Source organism: Salarias fasciatus, chromosome 23 (assembly GCF_902148845.1).
Source record: "Salarias fasciatus chromosome 23, fSalaFa1.1, whole genome shotgun sequence".
NCBI lineage: Eukaryota > Metazoa > Chordata > Actinopteri > Blenniiformes > Blenniidae > Salarias > Salarias fasciatus.
In genome coordinates, this window is record NC_043766.1 from 13,209,912 (window position 1) to 13,217,622 (window position 7,711).

Sequence of the window (7,711 nt, forward strand, 5' to 3'; positions counted from 1 at the left end):
TTCTGGTTTTTGTTCCCATTTTACAGATAAACATTTTTCACCTCACACTATTTAGCCTGAGATACTCATGGCATTCAAAATGCACATGGAAATTAAATCAACATTAAAATTGAACAAGTTAAAAAAAATAATATGTGTATATTGATAGTAAAAGTTTTGCATTTGAATTTGTCTAAATGAATGAATAGGCTTTATGCTGGTTTATGTGAAACAGCCCCAAGAACACATTTCTTTCATTAGAGAAATATCAACCGAGGAGCCTCTTCTATGGAAAACATACCCGACAGGAAAAGATCATGATTTGATCACCTGCCGTCCGTGACTGAGCGGAGAAGTTCGTAGAAAACCAAACCCTGGTCGAAAGGAGCCATTGGGAGATATTGCAAGTAAACGCTGTAGTTTAAGTACTTTGAGTCACACCAAACACATTTTACATGAAGCAACTGCATTTCTACAAATGAAGTCTTGATGTATGCATTTATGAGGAGGTCTCTAACATTTTGATTGAACAATCTAAAAATGGTATAAGTATGTGAAAAAACTGCCAATTCCTATGAGAGCTGCACAGGGACCAAAGTGTTGGAATAATCATGACTTAAAAAAATAAACTGATATGTGAATATATTAGAGCTCCAGCTACTTTTGGTTATTTAAAAAAGAGGAGCAGGACTTACAAAATGCACTTTTAATTCAACACCATTCACCTGATTTGGCTGAAATATCCTCAGTTATAACATATGGTTTAATTTCTAATTCTTTCCAGAAGTTGAACACTTTGGACTGTATACATGTCGATCACTTTTACATGGATTACGATCAGTATTCAGCATTGAAACTGTGGGTCCAACTATTTTAAGTTTGTATACCACAGAGTAAAGGAGATAATGTCATAATTTGGCTTAAAGGCTGAAATTACCTATAAACTCAATTAAATTTTTTATATACTTATTGTGAAATTACTGATAAATGGGTACAACTCTCTACAACTCCTAGATAAATCAATACCAGCTTTATTTTTTTGCACATCTTGTTGGAATCAAACAAATGGCGTGCAGTGGAGGTATCCTGTCAACTGCCTCTCACACTCAGACGTTGTGTGACTCCTAATACAAATCAACTTTGTGTGTGTGCGGTGAACCCGTGGGAACAATGGCAGCTCCTTGAAAGTGAAGCCGCTAAACGGCGCTGGGCCCTCTTTAATTTCATTATTTCCACGTGCGCTCTCCCTGCTGTGACCAGTCAAAACACGACTCTCTGCAGGGCAGCTTATTGATCAACCCTCACCATTTCCTCAATAGATGTGCTCCTCGTCTGGCCTGCTGCTCGTCCCTTTGACCTCCCGGCCCGTCACGTGAACTTCCCATGAACCCTCTGCGGAGGGTCACTCAGAGGCCAATGATGAGACACACAGGGGCAACAGTACTTAATGACTTTATTAATAATATGATTTCAAAATAAAAAATACCATTAAAATAACATGTTTCGTCCTCGTTAACAACTTGCATCATATGGCCACATGGTGGCATTGCAATGCCAAGTTTTCCTTTTTAAAAATACCAAATTGTTCATCAGCCATCCAGTTCGTTTGTTCTGCCCGTCATTTGTTGCTTTGACCACATATAAGGAACACATTTCAGAGTCCACCCCCTCCCCCACTTTAAAAAAAAAAAAAAAAAGAAAGAAAAAGAAAAATCAAACGTTTATAAATACAGGTAACCCTGTCCCCTGTCACAGACACATTATGACACCACTGACACAGGAAACACCCCGTCTGCACATGCCCCCACCCACCCACACCCCCGCCACACATTTGCCCTATATTTTTGCTTTTTCCTCATCCTCTAAAGATCCACACAGTAGATATTCTACCTTTGCTGTATTGTACACATATTATATATAATATAGTCTCAGCTGACATGCTCCACTCTCACTGCCCTGCTTGTAGAGTCGCAAAGTGAAGGAGCCTCTGGGATTTTTCTGCTTTGCGTTTCTGTTTAATGCATACCTAGTTGTCTCTGTGCCGTTTAAAAATGTTTCCTGAATGTGAAATCTTCATCAGAATATTTCAGAAAAGTGTTTGGTTATCTGTCAGGGCGATTGAGCCTCAGCTTGACTAAAAATTCTAACAAATCCAAACATTTTGTGAATACATAACAGAATATTGTGAGCTCCCTCAGCAATGTCTTTATGCATACAGCTTCAGCGAGTCTCGCTGGAATGCACGGGGGTCGTTTCCGTCAGTTAACTACCTATCCACTAAAGGTGTGTTCACACTTGTTAGGTTCGGGTGGATTAAAGCGGACATTAGTTTTCAGTGGAAGCGTGAATGATATCTACACCTTGTCCCAGAGGGGATTCTCAGGCTGCGTTCGCACTAGAGAGGCTCAGTCCAAACAAGCCTGTCAGTGCTGTGGTCGCTCTGCTCGAGGTGCATCTGTAGACCTGCATCTGCTAACTGGAGGATCTGAGCATGCTCCTAGCACGCAGGCCAAGCTGGTCTGAAAAGCAGGTAAGGTTCAATCCCAAATTAATTCTGATGCAGTTTGAGTAAAGGTTGATTTGCAGCCAGAAAGCAGCACTGATCAAATAGCGCCAATTCGACCACAGAAAGGATGATTAAAATGTGGCAAATCCTATAAAACGGAGCAGTTCCTGCCACAGTTGGGCTCCCATGAAGGCTCAACTCCAAACGACTAGTATGTAGGACATAAGAGCATCTTATAATTACACTACAGATCGCCACCAACCCAAAGCACTTACTGTGGCGGTGAAACCTCTCCTGCCGCCCTAGTCAAATAGGTTCTTATGACACTTACAATAAACTCAGTTCTGTTTCATCGCGGTTTTTCCCCTCTCAAGAAATAAGGAAATAAATTGTGGAAAAGACATCCCCCCCCCCGATCCCTAAAAGCTCCCTCCACACTTAGAGACTAGTGCATGGCGTTCTTGTGGAAGTTTTCTAACAGATGTATTTCATGATGCTTATGGTCCAGCAGTACCCAAGCCAATAAGATGCAGTCTACATTTTTTTTCTGTGTCAGTCCAGATCAGGGAAATGCACCACAAGCGTGACAACGGCTGGTGCAGCAGATTTAGCCGACGCCGGCAGGTTTAGTGATCAGAGAGTGGTTTTTAACACATAAATGGCACATTCACCTCCAGTGCAGCTCTCGCTATGGGTGACCATGACAGTTTCTTGTTCGGACTTCTGTCAATTCATACTGAAGAGAAAGAGAAAAGAGAGAGAGACAAAGAGAGAGACAGAGAACCTCAAGTCTACAGTGGACATGACACAGAAAAATATCAATTCTCAGTTTCCTGAACCGAAGTGTGGACTCCTGATGTTTTCCTCCTCCTGGTTCAGTTATTTGTACTGTTAAAAGCTTTGCTCATCCAGCAAACATTTTTTTTTAACACCTGCTCTGTGATGTTCAGCTGTCATCAGAATCAAAGAGACACAAAAACATCATTCCCCATAACATTTGATACCTAAAATAGATTCAACAGGCATGTTTGTGAATAATAAGTGACAACGCATGCCAAGATAGACAATTAAATAAGAAAACAAAAGAAGAAAAGAAAAGCTTGGCAAAAAAAAAAAAAAAAAAAAAAAATCAATTCATATTGTATTGCATGTAAATATTGTATAAAATCCTTAAAAATACAGTTCAGATAACTACTTAAGTACTGAAGTCATCACAGCCAAAAGTGCAGAGGTCCATAAATAAAATATTGACTGTGGGCCGACAGTGGGGCTTCCCCCACATCACTCCACCTCTCCACCTCCACCACAAGGGACTGAATGAGTGCCTGGTCAAAGGTCAGAGTTCATGAACTAGGACTTAAGAGTTCCCACATCGGTACACAGGGACGTGGACAGAAAAGGAAAAGTTGTTCTCCTTAAACTCTGCTACCGCTGACAGACACACAGACGTCACTCACACAGTTGCAAAGTTCATTCTCGGTGATAATCGCGGGCCGAAGTTCTGTTGACGGAGGCACACCTTGAGAAAACACAGGTGGTGCGAGGAGGGGCGGGCAGGAGGAGGAAGCGGGGAGGGTTACTGTAGGGCATGTAAGGCGGTGTGGATCCAGGGTTTTTTTTTTTTTGTTTGTTTGTTTGTTCTGAGACATTTCCTGTGCTCAGATGCATTTACATTTAAGGGCAGAGGGAGTGCGTACGTGTCGCTGAGCCAGGCAGGCCACAGAAAGACAGAGCAATGTATTAAAGCTATCCAAGCGTCAGTTAAAAAACCAAACAAAACAAAACAAAAAAACAAAAACACACAAGTGGGAGGAAACAGAAGAGGAGGCGAGGAAGGGCATCAATTGCTGAAGTGGCCTGAAGTATGTGAGGCTTACAGGGGCCACTGGGAATTAAGGTATCAGGGGCCCAAATCAAGACGAAAATCCCCACTTTCAGTTTGTTTTATACGACGTTTTCATTTGTATCAATATAGAAAGGCAGCAGTACTAGAAACTGGTCTCACAAAACCTGGCTCCTGTTGTGTTTGTTTATGTAATGCAACATAACAGACGGCTAAAACTGACGATCCCTGCAGCAGCACAATGCAATTAGCAATTTAAAAGTAAAATAAAAGCGAGAAAGTGAAACACAGTAAAACAAGAGTAAACAAGTCAAAGGTTTCTCTATTAAAACACTAAAAGTAATATGAGTGGTTATTATAGTGTAAAAAGACTGCTTCATATAGAGAGGAAATAACTGACACTCGTGCTTTTAATCAATTAAACCAAAAACAAGAAAATGTGAACTTCTGAAGCAAAGAACGGGAGAGGAATCCTGCTGCTCCTCGTTAATCAGTGACCTCCGAAGAGTGTTTGAAGCAGGTCAGTTTAAAAAAAGTATCGCGGCATAAATTAAAAAGAGCTTTGTTCTCTTAGCTTCTCTGAAATCGTGTTAAGTACGTAAAACTGCACGCAGACTTAAAGCGTTAACAGTGATAAAATGAACCTCAACGTTATTCCATCCATTAGGTTTCTACAGATGCTGAAGCGTGGAGGAATCTACAAACCTTGAACAAGTGAAAAGTTTATAAAAGAGAAAGTAAAAAATGGTGCTTGTCCACAACCTAAATGCCATCTGCGAGTCATTCAGCATAAAAGACAAATTCCACCATAATGCTGTCTGTGTAGCGCACTAAATGAAAAGCAGGGTTAGGAAGGAAGCACTGCCTCTCCGATTCCTATTTCCCCCATTTTGAAAATCTAGTGTAACAAAGTCTTCCATTTGAAGAGACTGAAGCTGATTCTTAGGCACAGATTTCATTCCTTCACATTTTACTCACTTTGTTCTGGAGAATTTTCTGGGGAGGAAAAAAAAATCGTATGGAAGAAAAACCAGAACTGCATCACAAATTTGGCAACTTCCGATAAATCAACTCTGTCCTCTCCTGCATTTAACAATGTTTCATCAACAAACCTACACATTAACTTTGTTCCCATCACAATAGCAAATCTCTCAATTCCTTCGTCAGCGGTACTAATTTTGTGAGATGGCGTTCTGTCATGTATCCTGACTGAGTAAATGTGAAAACTAACAGGAGAAGAGGAATGAGCCGCAGGGGGGGTTTTGCCACAGCCGAGTTCCAAACAGTTGTCTGTAATTCATCCACATGACTCTCAGGAAAGTCACCTAACCTTGGCATGATTTATCAATGGTGGATATTCAGTGCACGCCATTTTAGCAAAAATAATTATTTTCTTAACCCCAATTCATGAGTGTCACTTGATGAGTAGATGCGCTATGTGCTAATAAACTGTGAGCATCAGTAAAAGTTCACTACTTCACTTATCTAGACCGATTCAGAACAGGAGTTCTGCTACAGAAGCACTGACGTCTGCCAAAGACGCCATTGGTCGAAAACCCAAACGAATCTCCAACAACTATGCCTCGTGTTTTGAAGAGATGCAGAGATGTAGCTGAAAGCGTAGCCTATTTCTAAATTAAAATAATCTGCAGGTTGATGCCATTAATCTGCTGTCACCTCTGAAAACACCTGGAGTCCAGCACTGAGCACAAGCTTAAGGTGTAATGCTGCAACAAATGAAGGCCATGGACATTTTTCTCCATCAGACACAAAATCTGAAAGCTCTTCTGCTTTGAAGCACTTGTGCACGCTGCTGTTGCTCATTACAACATCTCAAATACCCCAGTAAAGAAATGGAAAATGTTTTTTTCCCCGTAGTAAAAGCGAAGGCAAGACTATTGATTAACACTATATATGAACAAAATTATCAGTAAACTAACACATTATTCTCTTTAATGTCAATGTCAGTCAAAAGAAATCTGTCAGTATTGTTCTCTCTCATCCAACAAAGGCATAAAAGATATACATGAAAAAAAGGAGTATAACACATTTTACATGCCTGATGTACTGAATGTGTAAACGTGTTTTTCTCATATCTGTTAAACCAGCTCAGTGAGTTAGCATTGATCTGATGACTAACGAGAGCCAGCTCTGTGAGACCAGTCAGCGCGGGTTAAGCTCATCTAACCCACTAATCTCGCTTAGTGATGCTGGACGTGGGGGGGGAAAAAACACACCTTAGCATTGAGAGGAATAAAACACACCTGTGTTTTCTTCCTATCATTTGGGCTCTTCAAGTGTCTGGCGGTTTGGTACCAAACACTTCAAACAGCTTGAGGAGAGCCCCGGACCCCCCCACCCCACCCCCTCCTTTTTTCTTTTTTTTTTTTTTTGTGTATTTTTTTGCATTTTCTTTTTTTGTTAAAACAGGACGTTCTCATAAAAAGCAGTCATCTGTTGCTTCCTCTTTTATAAACACTGAATCTAATCTCAGAGAGCTAGAACATAGAAACACGACCACGAGATGAAAAAGACTCATCTGAAAAATATTCTGCGGGCAGGATTGACAGTAAAATTATTGATGAAAGAAAGGACAACAGCCCACGAAGACACTGGAAAGGAAAAGCAGGGCTGGAAACCATTAAGACAATACTGGATTTTCAGGCATCCCAATTTACACATTTGCCCCCCCCTCCCAAGGAGGGTATTTAGGGAGGCGAGAGTCTTCAATCCGTGTGGGCATGACTAAGAGAGACCCCCCCTCCCCCTCATACTGCAAGTCGCAGAAAAAAGGCACTAGAGTGGGGCGGTTGCTAGCCGTAGAAAAGTAAAAGCGATATACATTCATAGCTCACGGGTTATCGTAACCGCAATCTGGGAATAAATACACAAAATGCACTTGTAGAAAAATAAAATGTAAAAAAGCGTGGCCCCTATTTTTCTCTCGTTTTTGGATTCTGTGTGACAAGTATGGCTACTTTTTCACGGCTTTTTTAAATCCCCCCTCCCCTCCCCTCCCCTCCCTGACCCTAACCACCACGTAGAAAGGCAATTCAGGAGTGAACCTCCACCGCTCTGGCCGCGAGCAGTCGAGCCCTTTCATGCACGCCAATATGGGAACAAGGGAGGATGAGGAGGGATGGAGTGAGGGGCCTTCGGCGGGAAGGAGGGGGAACTGTTGGTAGGAGGTCAAGGCTCAGCTTTCAGTGCGAGGAATTAGAGGGGAAACTCAAAAAAACATGTGTTTTCAGATGTTCGGACAGGGGAAAAATAAACTTCAGGCACACATGCAGCACACGTCTCAGTGTCTTCATCTACAGTGTCAAGTGGAAAGACCTGGGAGGCGGGCGTGCACGGATCCAGCTACCACTTCAACTGAATGT